The following is a 26,873-nucleotide window of genomic DNA, read 5'->3' as shown; positions in this document are numbered from 1 at the left end:
GTTATAGGTATAAGACACGTGTAACTCTTGCTATGTCATTTGAATATTAAAGCTGAAAAATGATTTCTTTGACTGCTGGCAGCCTTAGTGTAACATAATACGCTATTATACTTCAGCTGTCAGTCATTATGGGATTTTAATTTAATTTTAATATTATGTTTTATAGACTTTTATTGTTCTCTGTTTACTTGGTGAATCCAGCAATTATTTACAATAATAAAACTGTATATTTAAAAAAATGACTCATTGAATAACATTTAGTTAATGAATGCTCAAAGATTTACTATATGTTATTTATGGAGCTAGGGTAGAGACTCTGGACTAGGTGAAGAATTTACAATACTTTAAAAATGATGTTAAAATTAGTGAAGCATGCTGAGATTATGATTATCTTGCCAACACCTGGCTGAAATGATGTACAACACAAGTTCATAAAATGGTGAAGAAGCATAAATTATAATTTGGTAGGCATTTTTCCTTTTGAAAAAAATGAAAATTTAGTATAATGAATGTCTGAAATAAGATTTAGCAAGTAGTGTATTTTATATCTGTAACTTACATACATCTTCTATTGGTGTTTGTGTGTGTGTCTGTGTATGCACACAAATGTAATATGATATTAAAATCTGAATTTGGGGTAGATGAGGCAGAATAAAACAGAACTATAGATGCTCTCTTTTCCAATACACAATGAAATAAAAAATATTGAAATAAAAATTTCTTATATGTGCCAATATCAAATAAACAAGAGAAAAATAAATAAACTGTTAAGAGGGGAAAATGTAGCTATCAAGGAAAGAAACAAAAGACTAGATCAGGATTACTTGGCTTCCTCCAGCCAAACAACACTGAGAGAAGCTAGTGAATGGAATTAATCCTAAGGATCCTTATCAGTGCCTTCCCACCTCAGAGTTGATTAGGATGGAGATGGATGAGTTATGAATAGACTGCTGTGGCAGAAACATTAAGTATATATAGCGCTGCATGATCATGGTACCAGGGAAGGTACCAGAGAATGGCTTCTGATTATGTCATTTTTCAGGCATGCTTAGGAATTGGGAACATGAGCAGAAACTCATGAGACTGAAATAAGCCCTGACTGAATGAAATAAACTGTAATATATATACTTGTTTGTTTGTATGTATGTTTTAGGATCTCTAGAAAGAAATAGCACAGAAAGGCAGGCAAGGGTATAGCATTGCCTAACCTCAGAAATTAGGCAGTTCTATAGAACATGATGCGAATATCTGTCTGGAATTTTCAGAAGCTACACACAAACCAAGCTCTTCCTTTCACCAACCTATGTGTTTTGGAATATACGTCATACATGTAAGAAAACTGACTAAAAAACAGCACTCTGCCTTAATACTTTCACACTAAGAAGGATTCTTTGCTTCCATTTAATGATTCTTATCTTAGATACCTTTAAAAGTATGATCTTATTTTAAAATCTATCAGGATATCTGTTTGTTCTGCATCTACCCTTCCATAACCACAGTTCTCTATGCACAGATGCATAAAGAAATATCTGTAATGATATTCACCAAATAGTAGCAATAGATTTACCCCCTGAAGTATATTTGAGTTGTGTATCATTTTCTTCTGTGACTTCTTTTATAATTTTAGAATTTAATTATTACTGTAGAAATAAAAATTAGAGAGCTGAATCTTCTAGGTGCTACTGAGAAATAGCTACTGAGTTTCTAAAGATAATTTCAGAAAGGCTGCATTTTCAAACTTTCAGGAGAGCAAAAGAAACTAGAATGTTTATTTCTTTTTATTCCATCTTTATTATAATTGACATCTAATAGAATATTTATAGAAGTAAAAACAGTAACAGCAGAAAAGTAAGAGTTCAAAAAGAGGATAAACAAAGAAATATATTTTGCTAAACCACTTTCTATAATATTAATCTTTGTATTTTTTATTTGTTGTCTTGTCTCTCTTTTTTTTTAAATCTGAGTTTTCTCATCTGTTCTGAGTCAAGCTTCGTTTCTGATACAAAGGCAGAAATGAAGGATTTGTGTTGATATGGATATGTTGGTGGCACACCTGCTAGTTTGTAAGATTCAGTGTGTCCATATTTGTGTGAGTGAGTGAGTATTCATGTGTGTGTGCTTGTAAAGAGAGGGGAGGGATAAAGAAGACAAAACAAATCAGGACATTGTCATAGGATCTTTGAAAACAATGGAGATTTACATTTATAGATCACTGTCTTTCAATACAATTATAAGAAGGGACTACCTAGGACACATGAATCAACACTTGGTTTAACTAGATTTTTTTTTAATCTGTCATTCTGCACTCCCATCCATAGACCATAGCAGCTGACAACAATATTAATGCTACTAGGTAGATTTTATAAGATCTTACTATTTCCGTCTTTTTACTATGATGAACTGTGTAGAAATTTACTTGTAGCATCACTTCCAAATTTCCTTTTGCCTTTAAAATGAGCTTCTAAATCAAAGTAAAGTTTGGTATTACTAATCTTCCGTATTAGCAGATATTTCAGTTTCAGTTCATATAGTTTGATAAAAAGCCTACAGCCCGTCCTGAAAACAAATATCTGAAATCTTTAGTTCTTTCAGTAGTAACCTTCACGTAGAGAACACCCAGTTCAGCATGCTAGATCAGCCTGTATCATCAAAATCAAATCATTACATTCTAATCCCAGGCTAGATTCTAACGATGTGCTATTATCATGTGCTGTGAGAAATTATTATTTACTTTTTTAAGTTTGAAAAAAAGTTTTCTTAAAATTTCTAAATTGTCAAAGGACAGTAAATGAAATAAAGTTGTAATAATACTGAATAGGCTTAAGTTTTTTCATACTATTCAATTCTATTAAAAAAGCAATTCAAAGTATTGTTGAAGACTTCAACCATGAAACGTCTATTTAATTCTTTCTTATTGTGTGGACTGGCTTTATGTCTTCACACATTCCTTTAAGTGTGCATATCAAGATATTAACCTATGCTGCTTTGGTAAATCCGAAGTCTGTGCTCTTTGAAGAAAAAACAGTGATGTTTCCTGGGGTCATTTAATGCTGGTTGTAGTCAGTATTTTTCTTCAAATCTGTAGTGAGGAAAAACAAAATTAATCATTAGTTGTCACTATTGATGAACTCAAGTATCAAAAAATTTCCCATGAGCAGTAAAATATGCCAAAAAATTGTGTTTTTTTAAAATTCTTTTGATGATTTATATTTCTTGAAACAATGTACTGTTAAGTCATCAGGCTGCTGAAAAATTGTTACTGTTACAGAGTGTGATTATATCAACAAATAGAATTTTAGTTCTAAAAGAGAAATAAAGCTCATCTCTAATCACATGATAAGTATTAAAATTTAGCTCAAGTGATTTTGTAAAAATGTACATTTAGTGATAGAGCTTAGAAGAGCTCTCATTCTCTCATTTTTTTCACACTGCCGCCTCTGATTTAATTTTTTTCAAATCTTACAATTTTAACAACAACATGAATTTAACTTCCAGACCTCCACTCTCTTTCAAAGCTCCAAAATATATATATGGATCACTGACCCCCCCCCCAAAAAAAAGGCAGAATAAAGTTACAACTTTGAGCTGATTGCATTGTTTTGTTTTTCAGAAATAATTCTGATTTCAAAAAGACAGATTAAAGAGTAAAATAAACAAACCATGTAAAATGTACAGTATATTTCTTACAAATTAAAAAGCACATTATTTAAGGATTTGTTTTACAGCCCATGTGAATAAATCATACATATGGATGGTATATTTCCAAATGCTCTTACCAAATAAAAATTAAGAATAGAGAGCACATAAAATATGTTCTATTGGGAAAAAGATTTATCTACCTTGGAAAATGGCATTTGGCAATCTCATTTTTCACCCAGTGCCAATTGCTTTGTGTCAATACTCTAAAGTTTACACAATTGTGAGGTGATCTGTAGAAGTTTAATTATTTTACATAGGTTTGTGTATCATTTGTATATACTGGTATTATTTTGCATTATTCACAAATTAAGAAACCTATTCTGAAAACAATAACTGATGTACAACTGATAGAATGTGTTGATTTTGTTGTTGTTGTCTGTAAAGCCCAGGTGCTTGGATATATTTTACCATCACTTTTATCCTACACTGTAAGTAGTGATGCATGACAAATAAAAATTATATTAAGTTAATCAGGACTTGATACCAGTAATTGCAGCTTCAAAGATTTTCTGAATGGACTGTCATGTTGTTCCAGAAAATTGAGATTATTTTTATTATTGTCATTTCAGAAAAACGTATTTGACATTACAATAAATATGTATTTTATATTTAATGAGTGTCACAGAACTGGCCTTTTCAAATTAATGTATGGTGCCTTCTAGAAGAGACTTAACTGGTGGTGCATAATAGAGTAGTACATCTTTTCTCAGAATAAATACAATATTTCTTTTTGGAGTGTTTAGTCAGTGGTGATTTTGGAATATTTTTATATTAAAACTACATTGATATGGCATATTTGGAAATATTTTTATGCTTTGTATGATAAACCTTATAATTTAAAAAAAATGTTTTGCTCATTAAGGATGCTTAGGACATGCCTTCAGACAACTAGAAGCAAGCATTCTTTCTCTCCTATCATAAGAACTACTTTGCTGAAAGTATTTGAGAAACACTGTATTATAATAATCCCAGAATCCCAATAGTCTTAGGATTTATAATAAAACTTTTCTCCCAACATTGATCATAGAAAAATCTCACATGGTATAGGAATATTCAAAGTAGACAGTGGCAGAATTTTAACGAAAATAGTGCCATTTCTCCTACTTCCTACATTTTTGTGAAAATAGGCATGTCATAAAATTAGGATAAAACTACATCTGTGATGTAAACTAGGAAAACCTATTAGACATACTCTACTAAAAACACTATTGAAAGAAATGTTAAGGTGAGGCATTTTACTTCTCATCTTATGAACTAGAATATAGTAGAAGAGCAGAGATACCTAGTAACTCAGACAGAAGAAGGAGGCTGAGTGTACAGTCACAGTTGTGGGAGGCTGTCGCATGGCTGGAAAATCCTGCCAGGAGGGAGCACAGACATCATTGGGCCATGAAAACCAGTGGCCAAACCAGACAAGGGAAGAGATTCTTTTTGCACAAAAGTGAAACCTTTTTATTGTGACTGTCTGAAAAATCTACCATCCTCCATACTCTATTTCAGCCATTCTGGAATGGAAACTATGGTTCATCTCAGTGCCAGGCACAATGTTGGAAAAAGTGCTGAGGATTTCAGCTCAGGGAGAGGGAGCTATGACTGATTAGTAATGCAGTCATTGAACAATGGTGAGAAATGACACCAAGTGATCTATATACATATTCTATGACTTTGACATAAATTATTGTGCTTCTTACTGGATTATCTCAATTTAAAATATATTTTTCTTTCTTCATTCTTTCTTTAATATTTTTATTGATTTATAATCATTTTACAATGTTGTGTCAAATTCCAGTGTTCAGCACAATTTTTCAGTCATTCATGGACATATACACACTCATTGTCACATTTTTTTCTCTGTGAGTTATCATAACATTTTGTGTATATTTCCCTGTGCTATACAGTGTAATCTTGTTTATCTATTCTACAATTTTGAAACCCCAGTCTATCCCTTCCCACCCTCTACCCCCCTGGCAACCACAAGTCTGTATTCTCTGTCTGTGAGTCTATTTCTGTCCTGTATTTACACTTTGTTTTTGTTTGTTTGTTTTTGTTTTTTAGATTCCTCATATGAGCGATCTCATATGGTATTTTTCTTTCTCTTTCTGGCTTACTTCACTTAGAATGACATTCTCTAGGAGCATCCATGTTGCTGCAAATGGCATTATGTTGTCGGTTTTTATGGCTGAGTAGTATTCCTTTGTATAAATATACTACATCTTCTTTATCCAGTCACCTGTTGATGGACATTTAGGCTGTTTCCATGTTTTGACTATTATAAATAGTGCTGCTATGAACATTGGGGTGCAGGTATCATCCTGAAGTAGATTTCCTTCTGGATACAAGCCCAGGAGTGGGTCTTCTTTCTTTCTTTTAATCTTTACCTTATTGCCATACTTTGTAAGGGTAGTTTGCTTTTCCTCTTGGGGCCTTTAAGGATTTTGTCATTTTTTTAATAATGATTTTTTACGTCCACTAACTTGTATTGATCTGTGGATTTCTTAATTATTACTATTTTGCTTGGCACTCAGTAGGGAGAGATAATTTGAGAATTGGATCATCTATTTTGGAAAAATTGTCAACAGTTTTCAATTTGAATCTTACTTCCTCTCCTTTTCCCTTATTCTTACTTTCTGGAAAACTTATTCAATTTTTTTTTTTTTTTTTAGCTTTTAGTCTATCCTTCATGACTCTTAATTTCTCTTTCACATTCTGTTTTGTCTCTCTGTGCTGGACCAGCAGTTTCCTTCTGTTTTATTGTCCACTATTTCAATCCTCTACTCAAGAGTAGATGTAAGCATATCTAAAAGAAAATCTTTATTGCCATAACAACCCCTATTATTAGTTCAGTCATTTTTAACAATTAAAGATACTGTTAAAAATATATGCCTTGAGAGTAAGGTTCTGTCTCTTAATTCACCTCTGACTGCCTCACATATAGTACACTGAAGTGACTACACACTCATGAAGGAGCAGTTACATGTGCATACATGCATATATATGCATACACACTAAGTGTGAGTAATCTGAACATACAAACTACTTGAAGCAGATAAGTTATATTCACATAACAATTCCAAAAGTCAGATTATCACATCTTTAATGTTGAGAAATTAAAAGTCCCCTGCTTGTCTGTCTTGCTGGGTAGGCTGTGTAAAAGAGCAGCCAACGCTTAAGAAAATTAGCTCTTCTGACCACTTGTTCATAAACAATGCCTGCTTTAATGTTCTTTCTTTTTCTCTTTTATCCTCTCTACTTACCCTCTTTTGTGCCAAGTTATACGAAAGAATAAAATAGGCTTAAGACAACAAATATATAATATAATGTGAATGTGTGTTTGTGGGAAATACAATTTGGCTATATTTAGGAGATGAGATGATACGAACCAGTAGTCCAGAGGTTTTATGTGATTGAGCCACCAGGTCTGTCTGACACAATATGTTGACTTTTTTGTTATTTCTAATTTTTAATAAAGTGAATAGCCAGCTTTTAAAAAGTAAAATAATTCAAATTTTAAAATCTGCATTTATACCTTTCCTTGAAAAGTCAGAATCCTCGAAAAAATTCAAACTTGGGCCCATTGTTCTTTAAAGCAAAAATGTGAGCATGTTAAATAAACATCAAATTTAGATGAGTATCTTGATTTCCAGTTTATGCTTCATTCATTCCCATTATCTACCTAGCATCTGTGTCATTTACCTTTGCAACCCCTCACAGAAATTCCTTGGGGCCTGTCCGAGGCTCTATTCTTCCTTTAAGATTTCTCCTTAAACTGTCACATCTACTCCTATGATTTTCCATTTCTACCCAAATTGAAACCATATTCTCCCACCTGATGAATTAGCTAAGATGAGCTAAATTATCAAGTAATAACCAAAGCTCAGTGGCTTGACACAGCAAATATTTCTTTCTTGCTCATGCAAAGTAGGCTCTGGATTTAGATAACTGCCAGGAAACTCCATGCCACAAATTACTGATTCAGGATGGTTTAGTCTTGTGGCTGCACCATCTTAATAATCGGACTTTGTGGTGCTTAACTTTATGTGTCAACTTGACAACTTGACTGGGCTAAGGGATGCCCAGATGCCTGGTAAAACATTTCTGGTCCGTCTGTGAGGGTGCTTCTAGAAGGATTCTCATATGAATAGGTAGACTGAGTAAAGAAGATCTCCTTTACCAGTGTGGGTAGACCTCACCCAATCCTTTGAGAGCCTAGATAGAACCAAAAGGCAGAGGACAGACAGGTCTGCTCTTGCTACTTGAGTTAGGACATCTGTCTTCTGCCTTTGAACGTCATAGGTACTAGTTCACAGGCCTTCAGGACTTGGGACTTAGGTCACTGGCTTTTTAGGTTTTCATACCTTCGGATTTGGATTAGAACTGCATCTCCAGTTTTCCTGGGCCTCCAGTTTGCAGAAGGAAGATCATGGGACTTCCACAACTGTGTGAGCAAATCCCTCATAATAAATCTCTTTCTATATATGCTCTATATATCTTATTGGTTCTGTTTCTCTGGAGAACTCTGACTAATACAGTCTTCCCCGATCAGTAGATTTCTGGAGGATTTCAACTGAGAACTCAAATATATCTGCCTAGAAGGGACATATGCACTTATACATTGTCCAGAAATAGTCAGCTGCAAGAGTTTAAGGATTACAAAACAGATATTGATGGATAAATAATGCCTACACACCTGGAAAACTGCATCATCTTCCTGGTCCCCTTCTAGCCTCCCTCCCCCCTTCTATAATCTGTTCTCTTCACAGGAACCAGGATAATACTTGAAAAAAAACTTTTATTTCATAATCCCCAGCTTAAAGCTTCTTCAATGGTTTCTCACTGCTCTTTGGATATATTCCCATGCTTTAAAATGGATTATAAACCTTGCATGATTGCTTTCATTTTACAACACTCTTCCCATTGAATACTGTTTCCCAGCTACTCTGTCCTTCATTTAATTTCTGAAACATAGCAGGTTTATTTCTACCTGGAACTGCTGTTCTTTTTATTGGCATAATTTTTATCTAATAGCACCCTTAACTGAGAATGTTAGAAATTTGATTTTATTATTTTTTGTTTCTTAAAATGTTTCAATGAATGTTATTTTGTATATAGTTATTTCTACATTTCTGCAGTTTTCTTAAGTTCAAATTCCAAATTCTAAATAACTTTAAGTTTCATGTCTGCATTTTAATTACTTTTAATAAAGACTTTAACATGTATATGCTCACCTGTAGTATACATTGCTATTAAGTTAATTCATTCATTTATCTTATCAGACTATGATATTTATTGCACACGCATTATGTACCTCTGTGAAAAATGGGAGTTATCATTGAAAATAATAAAAATTTTGCTAATATAAGAAATTAAAAATTCTTATTGGGGTATATAATTGCTATTTTTATTCTTTGTGTATCAAAATATTTATTCAAATACATGACAGCTATTTGTTTTCATACTTTTTAAGTCTTTGCTACTTCTATTTTGAGACATTATATTTTTCATTGACTATTGAGGTAAAATGAGGACTGGGAATTAACTGTCATATTTATCAAAATGGAGGCTATTCATGTGCTTAATTAACAGTGATTTTGGTAGAATACTATCAACAAAAATGTGATGGAAATTATCCAAAAAATCTGAAAGAGAATAATTATAGAAAAATCAAGAATTCAAGATCTTTTGCTCTAAAGAAGAACAAAGAAATAAATAAGATAGTATATGGAGAAGAGTGGAGTCAAATCTCTCTCTCCCTCTTTCTCCCTCTATATAGAGAGAGGGACACACACATGTGTACATATTGTGGTTTTAAGTGATTTACTACATGAAGTGAACTTGAAATACATACTAAGTTTGCAAATTGTATGCATTTGGGCATATTTGAGTTGTAATTTGCTTTTGCCTTATTACTGTTCAGTAATTAGACAAACGAGACATAAGGAAGTAGAGAAAGGGAATGAAGACAAATATTAAGTTTGAGCCACTGTTTTATGTTGGCTCCAAGGATTGTGCGTTCAAACAGTTTCTCTGAGATACATTTTTTTAACTAACTGAGCTCTAATTCACACAACTAATTTATTAAATATCAAAACATAAATGCTACTTATGTGTTATCAATTAGGGTCCAACCAGAGAAAGAAAAGCAGTAGGAAATACAGATTGAGAGATTTATTGCAAGGAATTGTCTTATACAATTGTGACAATTGTCCAGGCAACTCCAATCTCCATAGGTCAATACATGAGGAAAGGCAGGCAAACTCCTAGGACTGGCAGGAGAATTTCTCCTTCATGAGAGAAGCCTCAACTCTGCTTTTAAGGCCTTTTAACTAGCTGAATCAGGCTAGCCCAGATTATTTAGGATATTCTCCCTATTTAAAGTGTACTTCTTATGGACATTAATCATGTATACAAAATACCTTCATGACAATGCCATAGATTAATTTTTGATTCAACAACTAGGGATGGTAGTTCAGCCAAGTTGACACATCAGAAGACCAACACAGCAGGTCAGATTATTTTTAACTGTTTAAGACAATATTTTCTCTGTAGGAAATTTCTCTGTAGGATAATTGGGGAAATAAATAAATATCAGGAGGTTATTTCCACTATTAAGACAGTTTCAAAGTTTGTTAAAAAATCATAGGGATGTTGTTGGAAAGAACAAGGCCACTCATAATAACAGTTCAGGAGAGACTCTTTAAAACAATACTGAAGTCTCACTGGCAAGGTTCTTTTCCTTTCTTGTCCTTATTGACAGTAGTGTTACATTCCTCTTCGTTCTCCTTCTCTTTGCCTTCTCTTCCTCCTTCTCCTTCTCTTGCTCCTCTTCTTCTCCTCCTCCTCCTTCTCTTTTTCAATTTAGTAAGTAGAGCATGAACCTTCTGCTATGACATGTTCTTTTATACCTATTAAAACAAATTAGAAAATAAATGCTTAAAAGAATAACATTACAAAGTGTACTTCTTGATGATGAAGTACTATGATACTTTAGGATTCTTAATGATCACTTGGGAAATCCCCTAATTCTATTAATATCCTCTTTATTAGAGTGAATTTTTTCTATAGATGGCTAAACCAATCAAACATTTTCTTTTCCAAAGTCTGGGCATACATTCATACCTTAAAGCCATTTCTTAAAAATATAAATATTTTATTAAGTAACTAATTATCTTAGTAAAACTTTATGCAAGATTACTTTTACAACTGGGAAAAAAACTTTAAAGAGGATTTTTGCAAGGAACATCAAAATATTCATTACAAAAATGTATCTTTCTACTTAGTCAACTAGCCCAACAGGAGCAATGATTGGTAATAATATTTAGTAATTAAAACTATGTAACACTTATAGTGATCCAGTTACTTTACTAAAGTCTATACATTCCTCATCTTATGGAATCTTAACATCTCATGTTACCAATAAGTAATTTCAGATAAAATAGCAAAAATTTCAGCACATGTATATAACCCAACAACCAAAATCTTCATAGGACAATACTGAGTCCAGTAAACTTTCAGAGACTAAAATATATGTTCTGTCATTTTTTCCCGCTTATGTAGAAAGCACCGAGGCATAGAGGAGATTAAAGAAAAAACAAAACTTCCCCAAATTTGACATATTTAGAATATGTTCAAATTAGAATATATTCTAAATCTAACAGCAGATGCAAAACTTCCACATTACCCAGGACTAATTCCCACTCAAGACTAGATATATTTAATTGGCTCTTGTCCCACAAATCATTGTTCCAATCCCAAGATGACTATACTGCTAATTCATCCTAGGTTACTGATAACAAGATTTTTGTATTCTGGGTTCCCTTTTAGCTACACTTCTGATACTTTTAATTCAGTGTGTTTCAGCATACTGATATTTTGTACTTGATCTCAATTAAGTCTAAATATTCCCTGTTAAATAAATGTGTATATGAATAAGATTAATATTACCAGAAATAGATTAGAAAATGTGAGTTGTTTTAGATTTATAGCAACAAATAAAAATATTCTTTTGAACAAGGGAATAGGAAGTGAGGATGAATATTGGTGTTGTTTCTTCCCACATAATAATGCATTTATCCTTTCATCTTTAGTTTGAACATATATCCATGCCCTTTATACGTGGTGAAATGTTGTTCATTGGTATTAAGTGGTAGAAAAACAACTAGAATTTGTGAAAAAAAGTTAAGAAAAATCTAGTTTATTTATTTCAAATATATCAATAATTCAAGCTTTTCCATAGCTAGGAAAAAAATATTTGAACCATAAAGTTGTAGGACATTAAAATAACATAGAATTCTATCTCTTATAATATCAAAAATGTTAGATATACCTTGAGACACACAGAGAAATACTACTGAATTATAACTGAATAAAGATTTTAGCAAGAGATCAAAACATATCACTAGATTGATCCAGTGGAATCAAACAAATACTCCAGAGCTGAATTGGCTGCTAGTGTTTGAAGTGGGAGAAGATGTAATCAATAAAAAGGATTTTCAGGTAATACAGGAGCAAATAAATTAGTAATAAGAAAGTCCACATAAAATATCACAAATTCCAACATAAGCATACAATTCAGCATTAAGTCATCTTGAAAAGGCAACTCAAATTTCAGAAACTAGGCATCCCATAAAAGGATAGTAAGGTCCCATTTAACAGTATGGATAAAGGTAAAATATATTCTTAATACTTTTGGAGAATAACTCATAAATGGAAGGTGTCGTTGTTCAGGTTGAGGATGGCAGTTCTCCAAAAAACAAAATTTAAATATAAGAATTAGTAAGTATCAGAGCCCATAGAGATAGCTCCCCAATTCTTAATATTAGAAATGATATTTCCAACATCACAGGAGTGGCCAACAGCAAAGCAACTTGTGGAGCCTAAAGTTTGTATGTTGCGTGGCAGGGGCGAGAAGTCTTGAGTCTATAGGGGAAGAAGACCCCAACTACACTGAGAGTGGTGAGTTGAAAGATAGGCTAGACAAAGCTTAATACATCTTCTAGAGAAGTTTGGTAAAAATATTTATTTTATATGATGAGATAAGATTATAACTTCTCCACTTATATAGCCTATGCTTCATTATTCAAATTGTTAAGAGTCTTTGATCTTTGAGATACCATTTGAAAAGAGGAAATAGATACAAAACTTCTAAAATGGGTAATGTTTTGTCAATGAAATAGAGATTTTCATTCAAGTCATATATATATATATATATATATGGAGAGAGTTGAAATGAATATGACAGAGTCCTTACCCTCAAGGAATTCATAGTCTAGTGGAGAAAACAGTCTAACAACAGACAGTAATTCTAAGGCTCAAAGAACTCTTTTATAAATTTAAAATTTATAGGTAGAAAAACAGCTGTCTTTCAGTTTTACATATCTGAGATCAATAAACCAATGCCTACAAGCCAAATCCAGCTCTCCACTTGTTTTTGTAAATAAAGTTTCATGGGAACACAGTCATTCTCAATTATTTACACTTTGTCTATGACTGCTCTTGTGCTACAGTGACAAAATTTAGTAGTTTTAACAGAGGCCAAATGACCCGAAAAAACTAAAATATTTACTACTTTGCTCTTTATAGAAAACGTTTTCTAATCTATGCTGTAGCTTTTAACTATATGTAATAATTATAATGGAAAATAAGAATATTTAACACATTTCACTTTTTTAAATAAAGGCCCTCATTGTCCATGGGAAACAGGCAAATTGATCTTAGGGAATTTCTGAAGGGATCAAAATGATTAAATTATATTTTGTTTTGATTTTAAATTGGCAAAAACCCTCAGAAGGTATTTGGAATATTCAGTCTACAAATACTGAAAAATGCTACTAGTTCCATATATTGTTCCTCCATTAAAAGTAGTTCTTATTAGGTACCAATTTTGTAATAATTTTGTTAATTAATTTGAGTGTATTTATGCAAAAAAAACTCTTTATATCTTACTGTTAAGTAGAAAAATTAGGAGCAAAGTTAACAGAAAGTAATTACTAATAGTCTGAATTCACCATTTTCAACAAGGTCATGATCCTTAAAACAACACATATCCTTTATATGTTTGCACATTTATTCAAGGGAATAAGTCACATTTTCAAACTGGAAAAGAAAATAAGTAAAAGATATTTCAGACTGTCACTAATATCACCTCTAAGGAGTTCAAAAGGGATCAGAGTGATTCCTTCTACAATGAATAATTAAATGAATGAATCTTTATTGTCTGTGACGTATGAGGTCATCCCTAGTGAGGTAGAGAATGCTTGATGGGAAGTTATTATGGGCAAGTACTTGGGAAGTGTTGAGTTTGTGCTGTGATCGGCAACTCATAATTATCACATTGAAAATAGTGGTTTTTTGAGGTGTTCTATGTATTTTACCTGTTATATTTATAGATTCACCCTTTTAGCTAATATTTATTAACTGTTTAGCAAATAGCTAGACACTGTATAAGCACAGTGCAAAATCAAGAACAAAAGGGGAGAATCAGCTATGCAGTACACAATCAGGAACAAAAAAGAGAATTTAATGAAACAGTCTATACCTCTTAATCCAACTTTGTTTGCATTGATACAGTTATACTTTTGTTGGAAGAGGTCTTTGAGAGGACTTGACCACTGGGTTGACTCATGAGCTGAATAGAGGCAACTGAAGTCTTCTTTTCTTCTCTCTTTTTTTTTAAATGGAGGTACTGGGGATTGAACCCAGGACCTTATGCATGCTAAGCATGCATTCTATCCACTCCACTGTCTTTGGAACGTTCATTCTACCCACCATTCCCTTACTGGGAACTGCTTCAGGGATGCAGCCTTGAGAGTATTGTGTTATGGAGAATATCTAGACTGTATATATGACTAAACCCCCATTTAGACCTCTATATAAACTCAAGATTGTAGCTGGTGGGTACAGAGATGTACCCATCTTGCAGCCACCCAAGACAAGCCTCTTATGTGAGTTCTCTGTTTATTAAGCCTACCACCTACCAATCTGGAGGGGTCTGTCTTTCTTATCTCTCTTTGTCCTCCCTGTTTAGGGGCCAGTTTTGAATTTCACCTGAGAACTCCTGAGGTTTCAAACAATTAGTGAGCCAGCCAGGAAACCACCAAAGAAATGGGTCTTGGCAAAGAGGCATCTTCTGGGGAAATAATGAGTTGGACATCGACCTCTGTGTAAGCAGAAGTAACCCATGTGTCAGATGCTTATAGACATCCATGTGATTATAAGAGATTTAATGTATTTGTTTGAGGAACTGTGCATAATGTACTGCAACAAAGAAGGGAAATAAATGAGTGCCCAGGAGGCTGGCCTCTACTGTAGGCAGTTCAGCTGGCCACCAATGTTGAACTAGAGGCTGAAGCTCGAGTTAGGAAGTTGGAAGAAGAGCTGAAGTTAGAGAAGGATGTGAAGTTGTCCACTACTCTGCTGGCTTCAGGGCTGGCAGACAAGGTAGGACAGCAGGATAATAAGTTGGAGAACTTAGCTTGCCATTTTGCAAAGCTAAGAGGGCACAAGCTGACAGGGATTAAGATCTGAATACTTATTACAGAGCCTGATTGGGGCACTAACAGGAGGAATCCCTGGGAAAGTAAAGAGAAAAAGGGGGAGGATGCTGTGATTGACAGTGGAACATGAAATGCCCTTTGTCATTTGACCCCTAGTAAATAGAAAAGCAAAAGCACAGCAACGACAACCCCAGCCAGCAGGGCAGCTCCCAATTCAAGAAACGTTCATAGTGAAAGAATCTGTGCCTGCTGAGCTTATTGATGCAGCTGCCAAGTTCTAACAAAAGGCCAGGGAAGTTATCCAGGCGTGGTTAGTGCAGCTATGGGATACAGGAAACACCATTTCTCTGACTGGACAGGAGGCAGAGAAAATGGGCAGTATCACCATATACCCTTCCCTCCAGCAGTTCCTGCATGGTTCTCGAGTGATTCACAAACTTCACTCCCTTACAGATTGGATTACTGTATCCTACAGGGAGGCTTGGCTCAATGAGGAGGCTGTCCCTGGGCATACGAGACCCTGGAAATCAATAGAGGAAGTATAACAAATTCTTAGGAAGCTGGGAGTGAGACAGGCAGTCCTCACCCATCTTTGAAGGCCCTGATCGGGTCACATTTACTGAAGACATGAAAGCCAAGATACTCCAGCCTACCCCTCTGTGCATAATATGGGACACTGATATCCATGCTGAGCCTAGTCTTAGGACAAAATATTTTTGCTGTTGGGAAATCCACTGCTGACCTGGGGAAAGTGACCAATCCCAGGAACAGGTACAGGCCATGGGAAATATCTGAGACAGAGAAGGTGGGGGCCCTGGTCTACCATATTCTTCCCCTATTCCATCTTCTCATGCCTGACAGTGCTGCCTCCCCTGACCAACATGTATGGTTTCCACAACCTAGTCAGATTCCTAAAGCCTCAGCCACATTAACGTCTAAGGATCAGGCTACAAGTATAATTTTTTTAGAAGGGGAAGAGCTTCTCATAAGAGTTTCTACTAAATTTCTGTCTTTTTGACCTTGGACTTCTGCTACTCCCATGGTGTCTAGTCAGGGGATGGGCACCTGATGGAAACATCTTTCTACAGTGGGCCCATTCATATGCCAGACAAGGAATCAATTCAAGAGCTGAGGTTATGTGGGCAGCTGCCCCTCTCAAGATTATCAGGATTGCCACGGTGGGTATCCCCACTCCAGGGAGGGGCTTAGAAGACACTAGAGCAGTACATTAAGGAAGAACATCTAGGATTAGTACTCTTAAATCCTCCTACATTACCAACACTGATCCGGAAACCTGATCTATGGCACACACCATCAGTAACATGGGGCATGGGATTCTTTATCTGTCACTCAAACTATACAAGCAACCCATCAAAGTGCTATCCTGAAGGGTCCTAAAAATACCACCATCAGAGCCATTGGAGGCTATACTCAGGTCTGGGATAGGTTCATATGCCTTAGCCCCTGTGGACAATTTGTGCACTCATGCACTTCTATGTTGGGAACAGAAGAATCACAGAAGAATGGAACCAACAGAATTATACCAGGGATATGGGATGAATATCACCAAAACTGTGCAGTCTTTCTGACAGAGGCTGGTTTGGCACTGGCTGCTCATGCCATGCATGTATTTATTGGGTAGCCCCAAATGGAATCAAATAACTATCTTTGGCCGTGGCTTCCATCTGGGTGACTGGACCGCTGCACCCTGGGTTTTCCTGAGCACAGGGGAGAATCCATCCCATGGTTAAAAAAAAAAAAAAGTTGCCAACTTCCCTCTCCTCAAGGCCAGATGAACATGTTTTGTTTTCTCTGGTGCAATCACTTGGCCACCATATTTGTTCCCTCCACTGACCTGGAGGACATTATAGGACACAGAGAATCCCTTACTACATTCACATAACACGGCTTAAATGATGCCAACAAAGTCTGTCTTTACTGAACACTGAAATGTCTCTAATGAGAAAAATCACCCTCCAAAATAAGATGGCCTTAGTCATTATTCCTGCCTAGCAAGTAGGTACCTATACTGTTAATCCAAGCAGAATCTTGTGTGTTCATACTTGATGAGTCTGCGAATGTATCATCTTTATTAAATCACATGAGGACACAAGTGAACATGGTGAGTGGTCCTATTCCCAGCTTAGGGGATTTAATAAATCAATGGTTTGGATCATGGGACTCTTGGAAAAATTTGTTACTTATTTTGCGAATCATTATCTTAAGCTGTGTTTTCCCTTGCATATGCCTATGTTGTTACTGTGGTATCTACCTTAAGAGCAGCCAGATAGCTGGAAATGAGCCACTTCCACACTTATAAAACCCCTCAATGACCACTCAGGACACATTACAGAAGAGACTATGATTTAAGAGCTAGTCAAAGGGATGAAGTATTGGAGGAAGTCATTGAGAGGACATAACTGCCTGTTGACCCATGAACTGAACCCAGGCAAATGGAGGCTCCTTCCTCCCCATCCCTGTCCTTGGAATGTATATGCTGCCCACCATTCCTGTACTAAGAATGGCTTCAAGGGCATCACCTTGGGAGAGTAATGTGTTATTAACCTTCTGAACTGTACACATACTGAACCTTGTTAAAGCCTCTACATAAATCCTTTTGAGTGTGTGCAGAGATCTTGTCATCTTGCAGGTGCCCAGGACAAGATTCCTATGCAAGAGCCCTTGCTTATTAAACTTGTCACTATGCCAATCTGGAATGTTCTGCCTCTTTCTTTGGTCTTTCTTTGTCCTCCATTTATGGGGACCGGTTTTGAATTTCACCCAGGGAATTCCAGAGGTTCTGAACCAACAACTTCCTAGTGTTAATTATAATATTTAAAAATTTTCTTTACTTTGATGCACAGAGTTATTTGTTTTATGCATAATAGAAATATTCTTGAGACATGCTCTTGAGTTCTTGCTGCTTGTCTGACTAAATAATGCCAAAGACTTCATTTTCCCGAGACATATTTTGAAACTTTTTGTTTTTCCCCTAGAGTTAACTGGCTGTCCTGAGCTCCCTACAGTAGCTTTCCTGGAAAGACAAAAGAGGAAAGTGTCCAAGACAGGGTTCATGAGAGCAGCTGAGCAGGTGCTTTAATCTGGAGCTATGTTTCACTGAATGAGGATTTTTCCATCCTTCCTTCCCGACTCTGATCACAGAGGTAAGAATTTCTCTCTAATTAGCTTATTTGTTTGTGTTCTCCAGGGATTTCTATATCTACTTCTACTTGCCTTGACACCAGACTATCTAACTTTGATGTCTTATGTTAAAACTTCTCTCTTTTCTTTGGATTTCAAAATCACAGTTGTGAATTAACCATTTTATTTCATGTACCATAACAGAAAAAAAGCCTTAGAAACATCCTTTTTTTCACATAATTTCAAACATGGTTACAATTGACATAAGTAAACATTGCCTATATCATCACAGCCTAAAGACTCATTTTTAAATAGTTATCATACCACTACTATTTAAGTTAAGTATTTCAGTTCAATATTTTTCGATGTTTCTTCAATATTTTACTATGATGTGGATGCATCTTTTTTTCCTATATAGGCTAATTAGCATAAAGAAGACAGGAAATTTATTTCAGAGATGGTTCTTTATAGACTACATTTTATTCATGTGAGCTAGGGCTCTTAAATTGTGTGTCTTACTCAAGGGTCAGTATGAAATGCTTCGTGTAAAATTACAAAAGCACTTTTAGAATCCTTGAGATTGATTGAATCATAAATATATGTGGAAACTCAGTTCATAAAACATCAGTGGACTGTTAAATCTATAAGGATTAAAACTCTAACCCATATCTGTGCTAACTAGGTCTGTCCTTGGTAACCAAATGCAATTCAAGCTTGTTTTCCAGAAAATTCAATATGTTTCAACACTACAGAATAACTTAAAATATAAAATACAAAATTTTAATTAATAAAATATAGCATAATATTATTATAAAGCATCTATTTTTTAATTCTCTGTAGCTCTATAGAATGCATGCTCTATTTTGTAACTCACAAAAATCATGATAGATAGACAGGGCAGGTATTCAGAGATGCTAAAATATTTTCCCAAAGAAATGGAATTAGTATCAGAGACTCCTGACTTTTACAATAGAGCTCTCTTTCAGACATCAAATTTCTATTAAAATCTGGTATGATACAGTGTTAATTTATAAATAATATATAACAATTGCAATATAATATAATTTAGTAATAGTATGTAATAATTCAAACTATTTGATGAATAGTATTCCTACAGCTGGGAAAGAAAAGCTTTTCACTACACAGAAAGTAGGGATGTTGGGGATGTCACAGAGTACACGATGAAGCCCTTAAATTTCTCCCTGAGAGCTCAGATTGCTGAATAACTCCTCTGCCTCAGTGAGAGGAAGGGAGAATAACAGCTGGATAGTTTGGGGCAGCTTGTGCTCAATTTTAATAACTGCTAAAAAAGAAAAAACAAGAATTTCTTTATTTTTAGGTAGAAAAACTAGTTTCTGTTATAGCTCACAGGTAGGTAAATTATATTTCTACAGTTTTTATCTATATGGCATTCCCAGACCATGATATACCCAATACTCTCCTGGGTAACTGAGCCCCTGTAATACTACATTAGTTCTAAGTGAATTAGACTGTCAAGTCAGAAGTTGTCTGAAGCCATATTAGTAAGTATATTCCTAATTCTACAGTAAACCATAACCCCGTGACCACTAATATTAAAAATGCTGGCTATGTCTGTATCGGCAATACAATCACAGGAAGTGGCTTTTGTTGTTATAATTTTATGTCCATCATTTGCTAATTTTAATATTGGTATCAGTGAATGTTAAAAAAAAAAGAATGCTACCCTCATAATAAGAAAGGCTGAATGAAATTCATTCACTAGAACAATCAAATATATTTCCAAAATGGCCCAAGCCATAGATTTATGAATAAAAAAGAGGATATTAATTCAATATATCAAAACATTTGACATATATAGGCATCCAAAGAAACTGAAGATAGATTTTTACATGCTGCTACATATTATGGATGGAATAAGAGATACAGGTTTGTAATATTTTTCTCAAGATGATGATGAATGAGGGAGGGTTATTCTTGGAATCTGTACTATCCAAACAAAAACATCACCTTCTTGATTGATATTGAATTTTCTACAATGAATAATGATTGATGCCTGCCAATTTACTTTTCCACAAGAAGAGTGTTTGGTAGCTTAAAACAAAACAACATGATGCCATAAATATATTCCACATTCCCACATAGTAAAGATGAAAATAGCAACAGTTTAATAAGTAATGTTAAATACCATGAAATTTCTATGCAGCTTCAATCCAATATACCAACTAAATAAATAGACCATTTTGAGTTCAAACTAAAAAAGCAAAAATTTTTTAAACTTGCATTTTGGTATGTAGATTTCTTCAAATACCAACTTAATACATGTTTTAAATAATGTCAAGTGAACGTAATGGAGTGTTTGCAAACCATGTTGCAAATTTGTAAGATGCCAAAAAATATGTTAAAATTTCTGTCATAGTAGCATGTCCATGGATTAGCAGCAATTCCCAAGTTTAGTGTGATATGGAAATACCTAGGATGTTTGTTAAATTTCTGGATCTATTATCCAGAGTTAGTGATTTGCTCAGTCTGTAATGAAACTCAGCAACAAGAACCACTAGTTATTCTGATGCAAGAAATCCCAGAACAAACTTTTGGAAAAAAATCTGTCACTGATAATGTATCTACATGGAAAATATTTATTTGAGTAAGTAAAAATAAACTTAGCTATTAATATTCAACCTACATTTTCCTTCTATTGTTTCAGAGAAATAGCAATATAGTCTTCGTTAGGTCTTTGTTAGGTCTTTTCAAGGTCTTTTCAGGTTAAACTCAGTAAGATTATCATCTTACTCTACCAAGTAGCTATGATCACCGTAAAGGATAAGGAGAAAAGTTACACAGAGAAGTAACACAGAGGAAAATGGCCATTTGTGCCTCCTTTCCACAAACAAACCAGAATATATACAAATAAAGACATAGGAAAAATAATCAAAATAAAATAAAACAACAAAAATTAATTTAATTTTTTTGTGATTAAGACCAGAAACGAACTAGTGGCAAGGAGGAACGATTGTATGCACCTGATCAATATTACCACTGCTCCCAGTTCAAAGCCAGGCAGCAGATAACATACTTTCCTTGAAGCCAGTTCTCAGCGAACCAAATTAGCAAGGTACAAATCCTCTGAAGCAACTTCAGAAGAAAATTTTCAAAAGGTGTAAAAACGTCAGAATCAACTTTTCTGGGTCTACCTCAGCTTGACCAATTCGGAATCTTAACTTGAGCATAAACTCAGCTCATCCTGTAAATAGACACGTCTAAGTATGAGTAGAGGGAGTGTGAATCACGTCCCCGCTGCTTTATGTTATGTCTTCCATGGAAAAAACTCATCCAAAGATAAGAGACAGTCAAGGCTTAGAAGTTTGAACCAAGACAATAGTTTAATGCTGGAGAAGATACATTAAATTACTAAGTGCATTCAGCATATTGTGGAGGCAGACAATATTCAGGGGAGCACCCATGGAATTCATTCAATGAAGCTCTCTATTCACCATATCTTTACTGCATATCATATGTTTGCCAGACACCATAGTAGACACTAGAAATGCACCAGAAAACAAAAAAATCCCTACTTTGAATAAGCTTACATGGGTGGGTAGTATGGGGGGGCATATACAATTACAAACGTACGTGTGTGTGTGTGTGTGTGTACTAATAATTTCTATAAAAGACACAGAAATCAAGGTGAGAGGATAGATTAGCGATTGGTGATTAGGGTAAGGTTGACCTGGAATGCCTTTGTGAAGAAGTGACCATTTAACAGGGCTTAAATTAAATTGATTTCCTCAAGGCAGAGAAAACAGAAAATGCAAAGGTTTAAGGAGTAAAATGTGTAAGGAGAAGAGTGAATGATGGAGCCAAGGGCCTGATCGTAAAGGAGCTCTTAGGCCATTGCAGACAATTTGGAGTTTGATATTAGTGAGATAAGGAGACAAAAATCTGTGGAAAAAGACAAAAACTAATGACCAAGTGATATCAAATCAGTACTGCTTTAAAACATGTGGTTAAATGAGGGTAGAAATATTGAGGCCGTTAGTGGAAAATAAAAAGTGCAATGTTTAAGAAATTGGTCTCTAGGACCATTTTTTCTGGGTTCATATTCTGAATTCACCATTCATTAGCTGTGACATTGGGGTAGGTTATTCTACCTCAATGACCTCATCTATAATTTTAGGATAATAATAGTTTATTGTAAAGAATAAGTAACTCAAAATATCTAGTGTTGTGCTGAGTATATATTAAGCATTCCATTAATATTATTTGTTACCACTGTTTACTACTTATTTACTAACTTACTAAAAGTTTTCCTACAAAAACTATTTTTTAAATAGCCATTGTGTTTATTTTTCTGTGTAATACAGAAAACCATCATAAATGTCCCTCTTCTAAACCTATAACCCCGAACTCCAAGTGAATCAATCAAGGTGCTGTCCTGTTAGCAATCAGCCTTTACCTTCACCAGATTTACCCACCCTCAGGATATTTCTCTGGTTACTTCTGCTTGGGTCTTCCTGTTCTGGCCCTCCTCTCCCAAGTACAGTTAAAACCAAGAGGATTCCAGGGGAAGCAGAGAAACATTACAAACAAGATAGCTTTAGGACTCCATAATGCAGTGCTTCCATGGGTGACAAGACCCTCAGTCTGGATTCTGGATATAGAGTCTAGTCAGGCCACATGCCTTTTAAAAATTTTTTAAAGGTCTTTATAGAGCAACATCCAGACTCTAGATTCAGCTGCCAAGAAGACCCTATTCTGCTATGAGTACTGGCTAGGGCATGGCTGGTGGCTCTGTCTTCCCTCCCTTTTGTTCAGAGATGGGGGTAGTGGGCAGTATTTCATCTTTGGGCTCCACAATGCTCACATGGTCAGGCAGGGGCTTCTTAGGGCCAGTCTTACCAGTTGGATCCCAAAGCAGCATGATCTTTACCTTGATGCCAGTACACCCCGAAGATGCCATAGTTAAGACCTAGCTATGTTTCCTCTGGCCCCCACTACACAACAGGATAAGGCAAAAGGAAAACAGCAGGTTACTCAGCACCCCTGAGTCTGATCCCTAATCAAATGAGGGGAGAGAGATTGAAGCCTTTAATGGAAAATAATGTAATGTGTAAGAAATGGGTCTCTAGGATCATCTTTTCTGGATTCGTATTCTGAATTCACTATTCATTAGCTGTGACATTGGGGTAGGTTATTCTATCTCAGTGACATCATCTATAATTTATTGTGAAGAATAAATGACTCAAAATATCTAATGTTATGCTAAGTATATACTAAGCATTCCATTAATGTTATTTGTTACCACTGTTACTACTTATTTACTAACTTACTAAAAGTTTTGTTACAAAATACTATTTTAAGACAATTTAGTCATAACTTCAAGGTGATCAGATATAAAGCAATAGCTGATGTTATCTATTAGATTTGACTCTGATCTGTAGCTTTATTCACACCAATAAAAATTTAGTTTTAAAACCTATAAAACAGGGCCCTCTCAGCAGCTTCTGCATCCAGTGAAGAATTATAAAGAGTTCAGACACAGCAGACAGTTCTCTCAATATGATAACATGACAGATGCATGAATGTTCATAGCAGCACTATTCCCCTAGCCAAAAGGTTGGAACAACCCCAGTGTCCATCAACAGAATGAATTAACAAAATGTGTATAGCCATGCAAGGAAATATTCAGACATAAAAAGGAATGAAGTATCGATATATTGTGCATCAATGTGAATAAAAGTTGAAAATATGATGCTAAGTGAAAGAAGCTAGACCTAAAATGTCACATAATATGTAATTCCATTTGCAGTAAATATCCAGAATAGATAAATCCATAGAGACAGAACACAGATAGTGGTTGCCAGGGGCTGGAGAAAAAGAGAATTGGGGTGACTGCTTAATGAGTATGGGGTTTCCTTTTGGGGTGATGACATGATTTGAAAGTAGAGAGAGGAAATAGCTACACAATATTTTGCATGTACTGAATACCCATGAATTGTACACTAAAATTTAAAATTTTATGTTATGTATATTTCACCTTAATAAAAAATCTTAGAACATATACAAGTCAATTTTAACTAGTTATGAAAAAACTAAATTTTTTTTAAAAATCAGAAAGTATGATTGGTAATTCTTTGGGCAGAAATCATTGGACATAAATAGCAAGAAAGTGTGCCTTGACAAACAGTAGCAACTCAACAAACTCAGGGTCAAACATGTAACTTTGATAGGTGTGAATTCTGAGACAACTTTTTAGATGTTAAAAGTCTTAGCAGGAGGTCATTAACAGGGAGCCAGAAATAAAAGTATTAAACAGAAAATGGTCAACTTGAAATAGTGACTGAGAGGACATAGCAGAAACCGGAAATGTGATAGAGGATGGAAACAGAGAATACTCTTTCTTATGTTATGAACTGAATATCTGTGTTCCTCCAGAACTCATGATGAAGCCCTGACTCCTAATGTGACAGTATTGGAAGCTGGTAATTAGGTTTAGATGAAGTCATGAGGTAGGGTCCCCATGATGTAATAGTGTCTTTACAGGAAGAGAAAGAGAGACCAGAGCTGTCTCCGTCCTCCAGGTGAACACACAGTGAGAAGGTGGCCATCTGCAAGGCATGAAGAAAGTTCTAATCAGAAACCAAATTCGCACCTTAACCTTGAACTTCCCAGCCTCCAGAACTGTTTAAGCCGCCCAGTCTATGGGACTTTATTATGATAGCCAGAGCTGATTAAGGCACCCTAGAACCCTAGCCTTCAAAATTCTTGTTTGCTTAATCCTTAAAGTGTTTTTGGAAAAGAAATACATTTTTTAATTTGACACTTGTGCCACACTGCCTGTTGGCAGGTAAACACCCTTTTATCCTTTTTGTTCTGTCAAAGATGCTAGAAACCTTAAACTACACTTTTCTAAAAAGTGCTTGGCAGCAGAATCCTGAGGTACATTCTATCAATGAGATTCATTTGAAAGAGTGTTAGAAAGCATAAGAAGGGCAGAGTTGTATTATTGTTTCCCTGGCAGAGGTTGAGGCTGTGTAGCCGCAGGCTTTGTGATCAGCTCAAGACATTTCCTGGCAAATCAACAGCCTTAATTCTCTAGGCAGCTGTAGTCATTGGTGTAGTTTTTCTCAGATTCTTGCAATTTTTTGATTCTCCGAAAGCTGTGAGTGAATCTGAAAGCTAATGGAGATTTTCCTGAGCATTTCATCATCCCTTTCTATGGTTTTCTAAGTACTTAATTTGCTATTTAATTTCATTCCTGCTTAAAATATATGGAGTGTTTTCTGTTTTCCTGATGAAATGTATTCTATACTTGAAATGTCTAAATTTAATATTTTCCAAATATGTATTTGTGCCTTAATATATATTGTTATTGTGAATGTACTTTACATGTATTTTCATGAAAGTATTTTGAGCTGCAAGTCCAGGTCTTCCAACACATGAAAACATGCACAATTTGACTTAATGAGAAAGCAAGCTTTCGTTATTAAAATGATCAGCAAGTCAGACTTAATTTCTGTCAGAAAAATCTCTCTTCCCTATTCAATTCCAGTATATATATTACTTATTTATTACACTCTCTAATTTTGGAGTATTAAGATAGACAATAGATGATAAAGATAAATAGATGCATAAATATATGTATGTATACATAATGCATAGATTTGAAACCATGGAGTATATTGTTATAATATACTCGCTTTAATATATCTTACATGTACTTTATGACCACAGGGCTCTCTTCAGTGGCTGAGACTTTTCCCAGTCATCTCTATGTTTGTGTCTTCAGAAATTTTTCTCTTTTTCTCCTCTATGGCAATTCCTCATTGACGGATGAAAGGTATTTCTTTTTATCACAAAAAAGTTGATTGTTTATTGTAAAAGAAGAGTTTGAAAAGGAAAATGAGGACCAGAAATAAGTTAATATTAGGAAAGGGTACATGTAACAATTGAGGATCTGGACAATTATTCTCTTTAAATTATTTATGCCCATGTACTTCCTGGAAAACCAGAGGTTTGTGTCAGTTTGAAGACCACTACTGTAATAGCCCATCTTTCTTTACTTTCTCTGCTTCCAAAATTAGAGGTTCTGGGAGTCTGAATAGTTACAAATTAACATGATACAGGTTTTTCCATTTTATATAACAGTCTTAGAAAGGATTTATGGTTTTTCAATACATGAATGTGTTTATGTGCTTACCACTGGTGAACTCTTTGTAGTAACATTCATTTAATATGATGTATTCACTATCATAATGCTGTAGTTTAGTATTAAACATTTTGAGGGCAACTGTTGCATCTTAGAGGCTATCCTCTCTTTCGACCCTTATATATGTTTGTTTATAGTAAAAACTATTCATTAGTCACTTACTATAAGATAGCATTATAGTGAACAGCAGACAGAAGTGAACTAGGTTTCCTTACGGTGCACTCAGAATAGTGGTTCAATCTATTGTGAAGTGTCTAGGGTTCATACCAAACACACAGATCTGTTGATCACATTCTCAACCAGCCTTTCTATCTACCATGAGAAAACATCATTCCACTCCTTTCCAAAGAAAA

At 34.9% G+C, this 26,873-nt stretch overlaps 1 protein-coding gene across 3 annotated transcripts in view; it reads left to right on the top strand.

The window, feature by feature from the left end:
* Window positions 1-26,873, top strand: part of EPHA5 (EPH receptor A5) — a 417,840-nt gene that overhangs the window by 31,274 nt on the left and 359,693 nt on the right. For all 3 annotated transcript variants that reach the window (XM_072940770.1, XM_072940769.1, XM_072940771.1), the window contains exon 2: window positions 18,188-18,355. The gene's annotated coding sequence lies outside the window, so the exon portion shown is untranslated. The remainder of the gene's footprint in view (window positions 1-18,187; window positions 18,356-26,873) is intronic.

The sequence above is a fragment of the Vicugna pacos genome, chromosome 2 (genome assembly GCF_048564905.1).
Source record: "Vicugna pacos chromosome 2, VicPac4, whole genome shotgun sequence".
NCBI lineage: Eukaryota > Metazoa > Chordata > Mammalia > Artiodactyla > Camelidae > Vicugna > Vicugna pacos.
Note: the sequence above shows the minus strand (reverse complement) of the source record. Positions and strands in the feature narration are given on the sequence as shown.